Source organism: Anabrus simplex, chromosome 2 (genome assembly GCF_040414725.1).
Source record: "Anabrus simplex isolate iqAnaSimp1 chromosome 2, ASM4041472v1, whole genome shotgun sequence".
Lineage (NCBI taxonomy): Eukaryota > Metazoa > Arthropoda > Insecta > Orthoptera > Tettigoniidae > Anabrus > Anabrus simplex.
Window position 1 is genome coordinate 47,842,313 of NC_090266.1, and position 18,591 is coordinate 47,860,903.

An 18,591-nucleotide genomic window follows, 5' to 3' on the forward strand; every position below is an offset into this window, starting at 1 on the left:
AGCTGCCTCCGCCATCTTTAATCTATAGAGAACCGTGCTGCCCTCTTTAGCTACTTACCTTTGAAATGTGGTGGCGGCAATTTGAAAAATTCTACATGCTCTCGTTTGGAAACAAACCTATGCGCTTTTTTGACAGCTATCATCCGCCATCTTTAATCCAGAGAGCACCGTGCTGCCCTCTTTAGCTACTTACCTTTGAAATGTGGTGGTGCCAAATTCTACGCGCTCTTGCTAGGAAACAAACCCATGTGCTTTTCTGACAGCTGTCAACCGCCATCTTTAAACCAGAGAGAACAGTGCTGCACTCTTTAGTCGAAATGTGGTGGCAGCAAATTCCACGTGCCCTTGTTTGGAAACAAACCCATGTGCATTTTGACAGCTGTCATCCGCCATCTTTAATCAAGAGAGCACAGTGCTGCCCTCTTTAGCTACTTACCTTTGAAATGTGGTGGCGGCAAATTCCACGTTCTCTTCTTTGGAAACAAAGCTACGTGCTTTTTGACAGCTGTCATCCGCCATCTTTAATCTAGAGAGCACCGTGCCGCCCTCTTCAATCAAGAGAGCACAGTGCTGCACCCTTTAGCTAGATACCTTTGAAATGTGGTGGCGGCAAATTAATATTGTATCCAGCAGCCATCTTTAATCAACAGATCACCGTGCTGCTATCTTTATAGTAGTAGCGGGAAAACAGCAGCCATCTTTAATCTGCAGAGCACCGTGCTGCCCTCTTTAGCTACATACCTTTGAGGAGGGCAATTCGAACAATTCTATTTGACAAGCTGCCATCTTTAATCTACAGAGCATCGTGCTGCCCTGTTTACCTACTTACCTTTGAAATGTGGTGGCGGCAATTTTAAAAATTCTATTTGACAAGTTGTCATCTTTAATCAACAGAGCATCGTGCTGCACTCTTTAGGTACATATATTTAACATGTGGTAGTGGATAATTTTGAAAAATTCCGTCAGCTGTTATCTGCCATCTTGCATCGCTTACCTCAGTACTGCTATCTTTACGGTACTAAACATTTTCGTGGTGGCGGCGGTGGGTAATTTAAAATCTACATGCTTTTTTTTGACAGCTGACATCCGCCATCTTTAATCATGAGAGAAACGTGCTGGTATCTTGCGGGTAATTCCGTCTACTGTCATCTGTCATCTTTAATCAACAAAGCATCGTACTGCTATCTTTAGCTACATACATTTAACATGTGGTGGCGGATAATTTGAAAAAAACTTCCATTAGCTATCATGCGTCATCTTTATTCAACAGAGCATCGTGCTGCTATCTCTAGCTACATACATTTAACATGTGGTGGCGGCAATTTGAAATTCTCTCTAGATGCCATCTTTAATCAACAGAGCACCGTGCTGCTATCCTTTTGAATTGTGGTGACGGATAGTTTGAAATTCCGTTAGCTATCATCATTAAACATTAGTGCATTCGCTAACCTAACCTCTCATCTACTATCTTGAAGGAGACTATACGACACCTCCTCTACCTCCTGCTCTTCCTCCTCCTCCTCCTCCCCTACCACCTCCGCCTCCACCTCCTCTGTCAAGGCATAGCTTTATCGAACACGCATCGCGAAGGCAAGAGTGTTCAGCGATAACATTATTATGCATGTTTAGACTTGCGGATTACGAAAGAAACATAACAAGACTAGAATCGAACACTGTACTCGATGTCGTTAACTTCAACATGTGATTAAAACATTGTCTGGTGTGTTCAGAACACTACATAAGTGATCAAGACTAGAATCGAACGCTGTACTTAATACAACATGTTAGGGGATACCTTTGTTCTAAGAAGATCAGATTGAAACATAACAAGACTAGAACTGAACACTGCACTCGATGTCGTTAACCTTAACATGTGATCAGAAAATTGATTGATGTGTTCAGATCACTAAACAAGTAGAACCGAACGCTGTACTCGATACATGTTAGGGGATACCTTTGTTCTAAGAAAATTAGATTGAAACATAACAAGACTAGAATCGAACACTGCACTCGATGTCGTTAACCTTAACATGTGATCAGAACATTGATTGATGTGTTCAGATCACTAAACAAGTAGAACCGAACATTGTACTCGATACAACATGTCAAGGGGATACCTTTGTTCTAAGAAAATTAGATTGAAACATAACAAGACTAGAACCGAACACTGTACTCGATACAACATGTTAGGGGATACCTTTGTTCTAAGAAAATTAGGTTGAAACATAACAAGACTAGAGTCGAACACTGCACTCGATGTCGTTAACCTTAACATCATGTGATCAGAACATTGATTGATGTGTTCAGATCACTAAACAAGTAGAACCGAACACTGTACTCGATACAACATGTCAGGGGATACCTTTGTTCTAAGAAAATTAGATTGAAACATAACAAGACTAGAACCGAACACTGTACTCGATACAAAATGTTAGGGGATACCTTTGTTCTAAGAAAATTAGATTGAAACATAACAAGACTAGAATCGAACACTGCACTCGATGTCGTTAACCTTAACATGTGATCAGAACATTGATTGATGTGTTCAGATCACTAAACAAGTAGAACCGAACACTGTACTCGATACAACATGTCAGGGGATACCTTTGTTCTAATAAAATGAGATTGAAACATAACAAGACTAGAACCGAACACTGTACTCGATACAACATGTTAGGGGATCCTTTGCTATAAGAAAATTAGATTGAAACATAACAAGACTAGAATCGAACACTTCACTGGATGTCGTTAACCTTAACATGTGATCAGAACATTGATTGATGTGTTCAGATCACTAAACAAGTAGAACCGAACACTGTACTCCATACAACATGTCAGGGGATACCTTTGTTCTAAGAAAATTAGATTGAAACATAACAAGACTAGAACCCAACACTGTACTCGATACAACATGTTAGGGGATACCTTTGTTATAAGAAAATTAGATTGAAACATAACAAGACCGGAATCGAACACTGCACTCGATGTCGTTAACCTTAACATGTGATCAGAACATTGATTGATGTGTTCAGATCACTAAACAAGTAGAACCGAACACTGTACTCGATACAACATGTCAGGGGATACCTTTGTTCTAGGAAAATTAGATTGAAACATAACAAGACTAGAATCGAACACTACACTCGATGTCGTTAACCTTAACATGTGATCCGATACAACATGTTAGGGGATATCTTTGTTCTGATATCATTAGATTGAAACATAGCAAGACTAGAATCGAACACTGTACTCGATACAACATGTGATTAGAACATTGCTTGATGTGTTCAGAGCAAAAGTACAACTTCAATGATTTACCTGGTGTAAAAATCAAAAACACACTGGGCACATATCGCGTAGCTATCCCGCTTAGTAAAGGATACAACTTTAATGATTTGCCTAGTATGAAAATCAAAAACACACTGTGCACATATCGCATAGCTAACTCGGCAACACTTCAAATGATTTGCTTAGTGCGAAAATAAAAAAATCTATACCGCGTAGCTAACTCGTTCACCGCACTGCTAAGACGCTTAGTAATACTGTCGGAAGCCGTAAAAATAGCAAATGCTAGGCGAGGGACCTGCGCGATCGTCATAACGTGTAATTACATGATCTAGCCGGATGCACTTCCTGACGGCATAAGTTGCCAGGATTTGAATCGCGGTATCCATCATTGTGTCTGGCTTGCGTGTATGCAAGCTCACGTGTTTTTTTTGCTGAGATATCATGCTACTTCCGTTCACCAGCTATAGCGGAAACTCGCAGTACTGCGTCTATTTCGTCTTAAAACTTGGAGGAGACAACATGTATACACATAATTTATGATCTTTTACCCCCTATTTAAAAAACATGTAAGTATGTAGTATCTCGCAACATTCTTATCCGTGCGTGTGTGTGTATGTGTGTGTGTGTTTCGAGAAAAAAAGAGTAACGTGTATCAGTGTTCTAGTCGTGTTGCAATTACTAAGCGAGTGACCGAGCGAGTTGGCTACGCAGTGTGCTTTCATGATTTTCGCATGACATATATCAGTGTATTTGCAATTACTAAGCGTCTTAGCAGTGCGGTGGATGAGTTAGCTACGCGGTATAGATTTTTTATTTTCGCACTAAGCAAATCATTTGAAGTGTTGCCGAGTTAGCTATGCGATATGTGCACAGTGTGTTTTTCATTTTCATACTAGGCAAATCATTAAAGTTGTATCGTTTACTAAGCTGGATAGCTACGCGATATGTGCCCAGTGTGTTTTTGATTTTTACACCAGGTAAATCATTGAAGTTGTACTTTTGCTCTGAACACATCAAACACTGTTCTAATCACATGTTGTATCGAGTACAGTGTTCGATTCTAGTCTTGCTATGTTTCATTCTAATGTTCTCAGAACAAAGGTATCCCCTAACATGTTAGTAGTATAATGGGACAGTTCTGCGGCCTCCTCCTCCGCCCGCGGCGCGGGAAATTTGAATTCTGGCGGGAAATTTGAATTTTGGCGGGAAATTTGAATTTTGGCGGGAGATTTGAATTTGTAAACAAAGCCACGTGCTTTTTGACAGACAACAACGCATCGCTAACCTCACTGCTGCCATCTTGACGGGCCTAAACCTCACTAGTGCCAACTTAACCTAACTAGCATGAGGTAAACAAAGCCACGTGTTTTTTGACAGCCACGTACTTTTTGACAGACAACAACGCATCGCTAACCTCAGTACTGCCATCTTGACGGACCTAAACCTCACTAGTACCAACTTAACCTAACTAGCGCGAGATAAACAAATCCACGTGCTTTTTGACAGCCACGTGCTTTTTGACAGAAAATAACGCATCGCTAACATCAGTACTGCCATCTTGACGGGCCTAAACCTCAGTAGTGCCAACTTAACCTCACTAGCATGAGGTAAACAAAGCCACGTGTTTTTTGACAGCCACGTGCTTTTTTGACAGCTGTCACTTAACCTAACTAGTGCGAGGTAAACAAAGCCACGTGTTTTTTGACAGCCACATGCTTTTTGACAGACAACAACGCATCGCTAACCTCACTGCTGCCATCTTGACGGGCCTAAACCTCACTAGTGCCAACTTAACCTAACTAGCATGAGGTAAACAAAGCCACGTGTTTTTTTGACAGCCACGTGCTTTTTGACAGACAACAACGCATCGCTAACCTCAGTACTGCCATCTTGACGGGCCTAAACCTTAGTGGTACCAACTTAACCTAACTAGCGCGAGATAAACAAAGCCACGTGCTTTTTGACAGCCACGTGCAGCTGTCATCCGTCATCTTTAAACACTGTGCTGCCCTCTTGCGTCACCTGTCATCGGCAGTGCTGCCATCTTGGCGGGCCTAAACCTTAGTGCTACCAACTTAACCTCACTAGCTCGAGATAAACAAATCCACGTGCTTTTTGACAGCTGTCATCCGCCATATTTGAGCATCGTGCTGCCCTCTTTAGCTACTTACCTTTGAAATGTGGTACATCATCCGCCATCTTGCATCCGAAACCTCAGTGCTGCACTCTATGTAGTGACGGCAAATTCCACGTGCTCTTGTTTGGAAACAAAGCCACGTGCAGCTGTCATCCGCCATCTTTGAGCACCGTGCTGCCCTCTTTAGCTACTTACCTTTGACAGTTGTCATCCGCCATCTTGCATCCGAAACCTCAGTGCTGCACTCTATGTAGTGACGGCAAATTCCACGTGCTCTTGTTTGGAAACAAAGCCACGTGTGGCTGTCATCCGCCATCTTGCATCACAAACCTCAGTGCTACACTCTATGTGGTGGCGGCAAATTCTAAATGTTTTACAAACCTATGCCCTTTTTTGACAGCTGTCATCCGCCATCTTTAATCACCGTGCTGCCCTATTTAGCTACTTACCTTTGACAGCTGTCATCCGCCATCTTTAATCACCGTGCTGCCCGGTGGCGGCAAATTCCACGTGCTCTTGTTTGGAAACAAAGCTTTTAATCCAGAGAGAACAGTGCTGCCCGGTGGCGGTAAATTCCACGTGCTTTACAAATCAACATGCTTTTTTTGACAGCTGTCATCCGCCATCTTTAATCACCGTGCCGCACTCTTGCGTCAGCTGTCATCTGCTCAGCAATTCTCTTTCTATATAATAATTCCGTGTGGCTATTTCTAGCCAAGTGCAGTCTAAAAAAATAAATCCTAGTCTTGTTGTATCAGGAAGGGTAACTGGCTAAATCCCGGTCTTTCAGCGTCAGGAAGGGCAACCAGCCATACCGTGAAACAACAGTGAATGATGTAAGAGGCTAGATACTGCTTTGAGCATCTAGCTGTAAAACCCTGATCCTCGACAGATTCTTAATCCCAGTTCTTTGACGTCAGGAAGGGCAACCGGTCGAAAACAATAGTGTATGATGTAAGAGGCTAGATACTGCCAGTTTTGCGTCAGGAAGGGCAACTCAACAAATTCTTGCGATTTAAAATCTTAGTCAGGAAGGGCATCCGGCAGTAGTGATACTGCGATTTAAAATCTAAGAAGAGCATCTAGCTGTAAAACCCCCGATTCTCGACAGATTCTTAATCCGAGTTCTTTGACATCAGGAAGGGCAACCGGTTGAAAACAATTATCGAACACGCATCGCGAAGGCGAGAGTGTGCAGCGATATGCATGTTTAGACTTGCAGATTACGAAAGAAACATAACAAGACTTGAGTCTTAAAACAAATTCTCGCGATTTAAAATCTTAGTCAGGAAGGGCATCCGGCAGTAAAACAATAGTTCGTGATACAGCGATTTAAAATCTAAGAAGAGCATCTAGCTGTAAATCCCCCGATTCTCGACAGATTCTTACTCCGAGTTCTTTGACGTCAGGAAGGGCAACCGGTCGAAAACAATAGCGTATGATGTAAGAGCTTAGATACTACTAGTTTTGCGTCAGGAAGGGCAACTAGTCTTAAAACAAAACAGATTCTTAATCCGAGTTCTTTGACGTCAGGAAGGGCAGCCGGTCGAAAACTATAGTGTATGATTTGAGAGGCTAGATACTGCCAGTTTTGCATCAGGAAGGGTGACTCAACAAATTCTTGCGATTTAAAATCTTAGTCAGGAAGGGCATCCAGCTGTAAAACAATAGTTCGTGATTTAAAATCTAAGAAGTGCATCTAGCAGTAAATCCCCGATTCTCGACAGATTCTTAATCCGAGTTGTCAGGAAGGGCAACCGGTCGAAAACAATAGTGTATGATGTAAGAGGCTAGATACTGCTAGTTTTGCGTCAGGAAGGGCAACTCAACAAATTCTTGCGATTTAAACTCTGTAAAACATATTTTTATCCCCCAAGAGAATCGAACCCGAGACTGCCGGGTGAGAGGCAGGTACACTAAACCAAACTGTAGGAGCTAACAATTCTCTTTCTATATAATAATTTCATGTAGCTATTTCTAGCCAAGTGCAGTCAAAAAAATAAATCCTAGTCTTGTTACATCAGGAAGGGTAACAGACTCTAGAACGAGGAAAAAATATTCTGGGATGTGTTTTTGAAGCATGCCTACACACACACGCGCACTCAAGCTGCATCCGGCTCGCTGGAATGTGTTTGCCTCAGCAGGGAACGAAGTCTGCCACACGCGTACAGTTCGCATTAAAATTATTAGCAGCTTCTCGAGCTGAACTCAAACCCCTCACGACAATGTCCGACCTCAGTAGGCTGAAACTTGGTTTCTTCCGAACATTGCAACATAGCCTACTCCTACTGAAGAAGCCTGCAAAGGCTTATTGCCTCCATCCGACAGATGAATCACCATCAACGTCTTGTACTCAAAAATCATTTTCGAAGGAGTCTGCACAAGGTTTAACACCCCCTATCAACAGCCCTTACTTAATGCTGGCTTTTTTGCACACCCCGCCTCTTAGATCATACACCATAGTTTTATACGACCGGCTGCCCTTCCTGACTAGGATTTTAAATCGATAACTAGATATCCCGACATAGCCTACTCCTACCGATGAAGCCTGCACATAGCTTAACGCCTCCATCCGACAAATGAATCACCCTCAACACTCTTCAATCCTTCTCGCTACTTCGGAAGATAGCGGGTTCGACCTAGAAGCCGTAAAAAATAGCAAATGCTAGGCGAGGGGCCTGCGCGATCGTCATTATATGATCTAGCCGGATGCCCTTCCCAACGGCATAAGTTGCCAGGATTTGAATCGCGTACCCTTCCTGACTAGGATTTTAAATCGATAACTAGATGTCCCGACATAGCCTACTCCTACCGAAGAAGCCTGCACATAGCTTAACGCCTCCATCCGACAAATGAATCACCCTCAACACTCTTCAATCATTCTCGCTACTTCGGAAGATAGCGGGTTCGAACTAGAAGCCACGAAAAATAGCAAATGCTAGGCGAGGGGGCCTGCGCGATCGTCATTACATGATCTAGCTAAATGTAGTTTTAGGTCAATACCTACAGGTAAGGAATACCGCGTATGTAGCTTAGTACCCTCGAGAAGTCGAGGATCGCGCGCTAACTTTCCAAGGCTCGAACTCTTAAATTCTGACACCTCGGCATCAACAGGAGGTTCGATTCCGGCTTAAATACATCAGCCTGCGGGACTACAGGAAAGCTCTTGTTGCATAAACACTTCGTTCCGACTGTACTGCAGTTGTCAGCGATTTTTTCACATCCGCTCGGTAACAAGCACCATATTTACTCGCTGCAGTCTGCGCGAAGTGCTCACAGTTCTCTGTATGCGTTTATTACGTACACACATCTCCCGTCTGCTGTGAATATTATTCTTCAGCCTTTATCTTAAGGTAAGGTAGAACTGTTAGTTACTTTTTTTTGCAAAGCAACTTCTACACCAGACATCTACATTCATATATGTTTGTTCTTTTTAGGTACCGTTCGAAAGTACGCATTTTATTCATCCGAGTAACAGTCTGCAGCACGTGCATTTTTTTTAAAGGTATGTTTTCGAACTTTGGGTTGTAAAGATAACTAGGTTAGATGATGTACCCTACACTACATTCATATATGTTTCTTCTTTTTAGGTACGACCAGAATATTATCATTCGAGTTTCAGGCTTGAACGCACGCATTTTATTCATCCGAGTAACAGTTTGCAGCGCGAAGATTTTAAGGTATGTCCGACCTCTATTCGTTGAAACTTGGTTTCTTCTAAAACATCGTAACTTTAGTCTATTGATAAATAGTTGTTCTCTTTAATCCTCACGCTATAGACGAGGTATAATTTCAAACACGCGCACATAGCTATGTCTGTCCTCAACAGGCTGAAACTTGGTTTCTTCTAAAACATCGTAACTTTAGTCTATTGATAAATAGTTGTTCTCTTCAACCCGCATACTATAGACGAGGTATAATTTCAAACACGCGCACATAGCTATGTCTATCCTAAACGGGCTGAAACTTGGTTTCTTCTAAAACATCGTAACTTTAGTCTATTGATAAATAGTTGTTCTCTTTAATACTCATACTATAGACGTGGTATAATTTTAAACACGCACACATAGCTATGTCTATCCTCAACGGGCTGAAACCTGGTTTCTTCTAAAACATCGTAACTTTAGTCTATTGATAAATAGTTGTTCTCTTTAATCCTCACGCTATGGACGGGGTGCACACATAGCTATGCCTGCCCTCAACAGGCTGAGACTTGGTTTCTTCTAAAACATCGTAACTTTAGTCTATCGATAAATAGTTGTTGTCTTTAATCCTCACGCTATAGACGAGGTATAATTTCAAACACGCACACATAGCAATGTCTGACCTCAACAGGCTGAAACTTGGTTTCTTCTAAAACATCGTAACTTTAGTCTATTGATAAATAGTTGTTCTCTTTAATCCTCACGCTATAGACGTGGTATAATTTCAAACACACACACATAGCTATGTCTGTCCTCAACGGGCTGAAACTTGGTTTCTTCTAAAACATCGTAACTTTAATCTATTGATAAATAGTTGTTCTCTTTAATCCTCATACTATAGACGTGGTATAATTTTAAACACGCACACATAGCTATGTCTATCCTCAACAGGTTGAAACTTGGTTTCTTCTAAAACATCGTAACTTTAGTGTATTGATAAATAGTTGTTCTCTTTAATCCTCACGCTATAGACGGGGTATAATTTCAAACACGCGCACATAGCTATGTCTATCCTCAACGGGCTGAAACTTGGTTTCTTCTAAAACATCGTAACTTTAGTCTATTGATAAATAGTTGTTCTCTTTAATCCTCATACTATAGACGTGGTATAATTTCAAACACACACACACACATAGCTATGTCTATCCTCAACGGGCTGAAACTTGGTTTCTTCTAAAACATCGTAACTTTAAGCTATTGATAAATAGTTGTTCTCTTCAACCCGCATACTATAGACGTGGTATAATTTCAAACACGCACACATAGCTATGTCTATCCTCAACGGGCTGAAACTTGGTTTCTTCTAAAACATCGTAACGTTAGTCTATTGATAAATAGTTGTTCTCTTTAATCCTCACGCTATAGACGAGGTATAATTTCAAACACGCGCACATAGCTATGTCTATCCTCAACGGGCTGAAACTTGGTTTCTTCTAAAACATCGTAACTTTAAGCTAATCATAAATAGTTGTTCTCTTTAATCCTCATACTATAGACGTGGTATAATTTCAAACACACACACACATAGCTATGTCTATCCTCAACGGGCTGAAACTTGGTTTCTTCTAAAACATCGTAACTTTAAGCTAATCATAAATAGTTGTTCTCTTCAACCCGCATACTATAGACGAGGTATAATTTCAAACACGCACACATAGCTATGTCTATCCTCAACGGGCTGAAACTTGGTTTCTTCTAAAACATCGTAACTTTAAGCTAATCAGAAATAGTTGTTCTCTTCAACCCGCATACTATAGACGTGGTATATTTTCAAACACGCACACATAGCTATGTCTATCCTCAACGGGCTGAAACTTGGTTTCTTCTAAAACATCGTAACTTTAAGCTAATCATAAATAGTTGTTCTCTTCAATCCTCACGCTATAGACGTGGTTAATTTCAAACACGCACACATAGCTATGTCTGTCCTCAACGGGCTGAAACTTGGTTTCTTCTAAAACATCGTAACTTTAGTCTATTGATAAATAGTTGTTCTCTTTAATCCTCACGCTATAGACGGGGTGCACACATAGCTATGCCTGCCCTCAACAGGCTGAGACTTGGTTTCTTCTAAAACATCGTAACTTTAGTCTATTGATAAATAGTTGTTGTCTTTAATCCTCACGCTATAGACGAGGTATAATTTCAAACACGCACACATAGCAATGTCTGACCTCAACAGGCTGAAACTTGGTTTCTTCCGAACATCGTAACTTTAGTCTATTGATAAATAGTCGTTCTCTTCAATCCTCATGCTATAGGCCTAACTCACAGCCATGTCCAACCTCTATACGTTGAAACTTGGTTTCTTCCGTAACTTTCACCTAATCTCTATCGGTCGTTCTCTTTTCAGATGTTCCCCTGCTGCGAGGAATGTAATGTAACGTTTGCAAGGCGTGATAACTTCATGCGCCATATGAAATCAAAACACCCTAGCATAACATCTGCTTTATGTAAAGTTTGTAGTGTGTATTTCGCTAACGTAGTGCGATACGAGGCTCACTTAGCAGAGGTACATCAAATATCTACTTGCCCTCAGGTAGTAGTAGGGAAAAAGCGTGCAGCTACTGATGTAGCTGTAGAAAGTACTAGTAGTAAAAAACCTAGAAAAAATCATGAACTTCAAACTATTCACTGCGAGCACTGTAACACTCATGTACCATCTTCGCATTTTCAGGGACACTTACGGAGTAATGCACATAAAAATAATGCGTGTAGAAGTGGTAGTAACGCAAACATCGAGGAAATTAATACAGCATTTAAAAGTAGGATTGCTAGTTACAGAATTCGCACCAGTCAAAAGTTTCAGAGCACTTCAAACTTTTTAAATTGCGTTCAACCGGATGTACAACAGTTTCTTGCTAAATCTTTGTCCAATCATAATTTATTTAAAGTTAATTTTGAACTTTTCGCCTTGTACATTAAAAGCACGGATGAATCCGAAATAACGGACATTAAATCATTTAATACGAAGAATTTTGTCATAAGTCAGTCGACTAATTTTGGTGATGTACTTAGGGATGTCTCTAACATTATTTCAACTAAGAGCGAGGAATTTCAGGAAAAGGAATCAGGGTGGGCTTTAGTTGAAATAATGTATCTAGAAGTTAACATCAATAAGTACAATCCCATGCGAGGTTCATCGTACATCGAGCTGCCGACATGGATTCAGCAAAGAAAAGCTGTTGTAAACATCCAAAACAATGACGAAGCATGTTTTGCATGGGCGGTGATGTCAGCTTTAAATCCTGCGAAATCAGACGTAGCTAAGAGAACATCTTCCTATCCACACTATTCAACGCAGCTAAATTTCGATAGTATAGAATTTCCTGTGCAGTTAAAAGATATTAAGCGCTTTGAGGAACTAAATAACATTAGTATTAATGTGTATGGTGTAGAGAAAAAGTCTGTAGTAGGTCCTCTGTATTATACATGTCATAAGAAGAGTACTCATGTTAATTTACTCTATATTGAAAACAGTGAAAATAGCCACTTTTGCTGGATTAAAAATCTGGGTAGAATTGTTAGCAGTCAGTTGTCAAAACATGATGGTAAAAAGTGGCTATGTGATGGATGCTTGCAGTATTTTAAAACTGAAGATCAGTTAACGAAGCACTCCAAGAATGACTGCAATCATGTACGTACAGAGATACCTACTACAGGCAATAATGTTTTAAAATTTACAAATTTTCACAAGCAGATGTGGGTACCGTTCGTGATTTATGCAGACTTTGAAGCCATCCTCACGCCATGCAACACATGCTCACCTAATCCTGACAACTCTTTCACTAATACTACGCATATGCATGTCCCGTATAGCTTCGCGTATTACATCAAGTGTAGTTACGATAGTACGCTTAACAAGTTAGAGCTGTATCGAGGACATGATGCTGCTAAAGTATTTTTAGAAAGACTTGAAAGTGATGCAGTTCGTCTTGGTCGTATTCTAAATAGTAATATTCCTATGAAGCCACTCACCGAAATTCAGTTAAATGATCATGAACGTGCTACAAAGTGTAGCATTTGTGATGGGGAATTTTCCGAAAATGACCCTAAAGTTTTTGATCATGATCATTTAACTGGTTTCTACAGATGTGCCGCTCATTATAGCTGTAATCTTAAGTATAGAGTTCCTAAATTTATCCCTGTAATTTTTCATAACTTATCTGATTACGACTCTCATTTCATCATTTCACAATTTGGAGCTTCAGATGAAAAAGTAGATATAATCCCTCAGAATAAAGAGCGGTACATTGCGTTTGCAAAGTCTGTAAATGTAGATGCTGAGCATTCTATAAAACTGAGGTTCCTTGACTCGTTTCGCTTTATGGCGAGTAGCCTCGATAAACTTTCTAGTCATTTACAGCCTGAACAATTTACGGAAATTCGATGCGTTTTTCCCGAAGAAGCGCAGTTTAATTTACTTCGGCGTAAGGGTGTTTTTTGTTATGAATATCTCGACTGCTTAGACCGCCTCGAAGAACGCGCCTTACCATCGAAACAATCCTTTTACAGCTCTCTGAATTCAGCAGATATTAGTGATGATGACTATTTACATGCACAACATATCTGGGAGCAGTTGAACATTCAAACGCTGGGTGAATACTCCGATTTATATTTAAAGACAGATGTACTTTTGTTAGCTGATGTTTTTGAAAATTTTCTCTGTGTTTGCATGAACACCTACAGCCTTGACCCATGTCAGTATTTTACTGCACCTGGGTTAAGTTGGGATGCTATGCTAAAACACACACAGGTGAATTTGGAACTGCTGACTGATATTGATATGGTGCACTTTATAAAATCATCTATTCGAGGTGGTCTAAGTCAGTGCAGCGGGCGGTATGAGAATAATAAGTACATGCCGAGTTTCGATTCTAGTCAGGAATCTCGGTATATCGTTTACCTCGATGCTAATAATCAGTATGGGTGGGCGATGAGTAAGCATCTACCGGTGAGTGGTTTCCGCTGGCTAACGCAGTGCGAAATTGATGCTTTACAGCTACACGCTCTAGGTGATGAAGCTGATAAAGGCTATTTCCTCGAAGTTGACTTACAGTATCCTAAAGAGTTACACACTTCTCATAATGACCTACCGTTCTGCCCTGAAAATATGAAGCCCCCGTACATTGCATCAACGTCGAAAATGCTCATTGCTAATTTGTGCGATAAATCTAAGTATATCATTCATTACCGAAATTTAAAACAGTGTTTGCAGCATGGTTTGAAGTTATCCAAAATTCATCGCGTACTAGAATTTAATCAGTCACCGTGGCTAAAGCCATATATCGATCTGAACAATAATTTAAGAACGAATGCGGTTAACGAGTTTGAAAAAGATTTCTACAAGCTCATGAATAACAGTATGTTTGGTAAGACTATGGAAAATGTTGACAAACGCGTTGATGTAAAATTGATTACAAACTGGGATAATATTAAGAAAAGGTATGGTGCTAACTATTTAATAAGTAAACCAAATTTCCGCAGCTGCACCATCATACATGAGAATTTAGTTATTATACAGATGAATCGTGTTAAGGTTAAGTATGACAAACCTACCTACGTCGGCTTTGCAGTACTTGAATTGGCTAAAACACTCATGTATTAATTCCATTACGATTATATGATGAAGAAGTACGCGCATAATGCGCAATTGCTCTACACAGATACCGATTCGTTTATTTATCAAATCAAAACTGATGACTATTACAATGATATAAAGCCGGACTTGGGTAGGTTTGATACAAGTAACTATCCTGCAGATAATCAATATCATCTACCGCTAGTGAACAAAAAGTTTCTAGGTAAAATGAAAGATGAATGTGCTGGGAATATTATCGATTCATTTGTAGGTACTAAATCCAAGTCATATTGCATAAAACTCTTAAATGAATTACAAATAAAGAGATTGAAGGGGGTTAAAAAGAATGTCGTTCAGAATCAGCTAAGTTTTGAAAACTATAAAAATTGCATTAAAAGTAATCCACCTGTTTTGCATAAGCAAATGTCTGTCATTAGAAGCAAGAAGCACCAGTTGTACACTCATTTAATTAGTAAGGTAGCCCTTAATAGCGATGATTGTAAACGGTTTGTCATAGTAGTATTGATAGGTACTACTTTACATAAACATTATGCTAGAGGTGTGTACTTACGTTACGCTGTCTTACATCACAATTCACTGTAGGGGGGGAGGTACGCTGAGAGCGTAGTACAGCAAGTTTAAACTTGTACATTCAAGAATTGCATCGAGAAGTACGTAAACATCACTAGGGTAAAATGATTCAAGATAAAACTTGTACATACAAGATGTAAATATATAATGTAGAATTGGCATATTCTTTTATTTTAGGTTAGGTATTACCTTCCTCCCGCTCCTTATTTGCAAGATAGAGTTTTTGTTTATTACTCATAGAAGAAAGAAGGTGATGAGCAGATTAGTAAGTATAGTATCGTCTAGTTCGGTAAGTATCTCGAGAGCAGAATTTTTTGTCAAAAAAGCACGTAGCTTTGTAAAGCACGTGGAATTTGCCGCCACCGGGCAGCACTGTTCTCTCTGGTGGCGGATGACAGCTGTCAAAGGTAAGTAGCTAAAGAGGGCAGCACGGTGATTAAAGATGGTGGTTGACAGCTGCACATGGCTTTCTTTCCAAACAAGAGCACGTGGAATTTGCCGCCACCGGGCAGCACGGTGATTAAAGATGGCGGATGACAGCTGTCAAAGGTAAGTAGCTAAAGAGGGCAGCACGGTGATTAAAGATGGCGGATGACAGCTGTCAAAAAAAGGCATAGGTTTGTAAAACATTTAGAATTTGCCGCCACCACATAGAGTGTAGCACTGAGGTTTGTGATGCAAGATGGCGGATGACAGCTACACGTGGCTTTGTTTCCAAACAAGAGCACGTGGAATTTGCCGTCACTACATAGAGTGCAGCACTGAGGTTCCGGATGCAAGATGGCGGATGACAACTGTCAAAGGTAAGTAGCTAAAGAGGGCAGCACGGTGCTCAAAAATGGCGGATGACAGCTGCACGTGGCTTTGTTTCCAAACAAGAGCACGTGGAATTTGCCGTCACTACATAGAGTGCAGCACTGAGGTTTCGGATGCAAGATGGCGGATGATGTACCACATTTCAAAGGTGAGTAGCTAAAGAGGGCAGCACGATGCTCAAATATGGCGGATGACAGCTGTCGAAAAGCACGTGGATTTGTTTATCTCGAGCTAGTGAGGTTAAGTTGGTAGCACTAAGTTTTAGGCCCGCCAAGATGGCAGCACTGCCGATGACAGGTGACTCAAGAGGGCAGCACAGAGTTTAAAGATGACGGATGAGAGCTGCACGTGGCTGTCAAAAAGCACGTGGCTTTTTTTATCTCGCGCTAGTTAGGTTAAGTTGGTACCACTAAGGTTTAGGCCCGTCAAGATGGCAGAACTGAGGTTAGCGATGCGTTGTTGTCTGTCAAAAAGCACGTGGCTTTGTTTACAAATCTGTCAAAAAGCACGTGGCTGTAAAAAAAACACGTGGCTTTGTTTACCTCATGCTAGTTAGGTTAAGTTGGCACTAGTGAGGTTTAGGCCCGTCAAGATGGCTGTACTGAGGTTAGCGATGCGTTGTTGTCTGTCAAAAAGCATGTGGCTGTCAAAAAAAACACGTGGCTTTGTTTACCTCGCACTAGTTAGGTTAAGTGACAGCTGTCAAAAAAGCACGTGGCTGTCAAAAAACACGTGGCTTTGTTTACCTCATGCTAGTTAGGTTAAGTTGGCACTAGTGAGGTTTAGGCCCGTCAAGATGGCAGCAGTGAGGTTAGCGATGCGTTGTTGTCTGTCAAAAAGCACGTGGCTTTGTTTACAAATCTGTCAAAAAGCACGTGGCTGTCAAAAATACACGTGGCTTTGTTTACCTCATGCTAGTTAGGTTAAGTTGGCACTAGTGAGGTTTAGGCCCGTCAAGATGGCTGTACTGAGGTTAGCGATGCGTTGTTGTCTGTCAAAAAGCATGTGGCTGTCAAAAAAACACGTGGCTTTGTTTACCTCGCACTAGTTAGGTTAAGTGACAGCTGTCAAAAAAGCACGTGGCTGTCAAAAAACACGTGGCTTTGTTTACCTCATGCTAGTGAGGTTAAGTTGGCACTACTGTGGTTTAGGCCCGTCTAGATGGCAGTACTGAGGTTAGCGATGCGTTGTTTTCTGTCAAAAAGCACGTGGCTGTCAAAAAGCACGTGGATTTGTTTATCTCGCGCTAGTTAGGTTAAGTTGGTACTAGTGAGGTTTAGGTCCGTCAAGATGGCAGTACTGAGGTTAGCGATGCGTTGTTGTCTGTCAAAAAGCACGTGGCTGTCAAAAAACACGTGGCTTTGTTTACCTCATGCTAGTTAGGTTTAGTTGGCACTAGTGAGGTTTAGGCCCGTCAAGATGGCAGCAGTGAGGTTAGCGATGCGTTGTTGTCTGTCAAAAAGAACGTGGCTTTGTTTACAAATCTGTCAAAAAGCACGTGGCTGTCAAAAAAACACGTGGCTTTGTTTACCTCATGCTAGTTAGGTTAAGTTGGCACTAGTGAGGTTTAGGCCCGTCAAGATGGCTGTACTGAGGTTAGCGATGCGTTGTTGTCTGTCAAAAAGCATGTGGCTGTCAAAAAAACACGTGGCTTTGTTTACCTCGCACTAGTTAGGTTAAGTGACAGCTGTCAAAAAAGCACGTGGCTGTCAAAAAACACGTGGCTTTGTTTACCTCATGCTAGTGAGGTTAAGTTGGCACTACTGTGGTTTAGGCCCGTCAAGATGGCAGTACTGAGGTTAGCGATGCGTTGTTTTCTGTCAAAAAGCACGTGGCTGTCAAAAAGCACGTGGATTTGTTTATCTCGCGCTAGTTAGGTTAAGTTGGTACTAGTGAGGTTTAGGTCCGTCAAGATGGCAGTACTGAGGTTAGCGATGCGTTGTTGTCTGTCAAAAAGCACGTGGCTGTCAAAAAACACGTGGCTTTGTTTACCTCATGCTAGTTAGGTTAAGTTGGCACTAGTGAGGTTTAGGCCCGTCAAGATGGCAGCAGTGAGGTTAGCGATGCGTTGTTGTCTGTCAAAAAGCACGTGGCTTTGTTTACAAATTCAAATCTCCCGCCAAAATTCAAATTTCCCGCCAAAATTCAAATTTCCCGCCAGAACTCAAATGTCCCGCGCCGCGGGCGGAGGAGCAGGCCGCCGAACTCTCTCATTATACTACTCATGTTGTATCGGATCACATGTTAAGGTTAACGACATCGAGTGTAGTGTTCGATTCTAGTCTTGTTATGTTTCAATCTAATTTTCTTAGAACAAAGTTATCTGACATGTTGTATCGAGTACAGTGTTCGGTTCTACTTGTTTAGTAATCTGAACACATCAATCAATGTTCTGATCACATGTTAAGGTTAACGACATCGAGTGCAGTGTTCGATTCTAGTCTTGTTATGTTTCAATCTAATTTTCCTAGAAC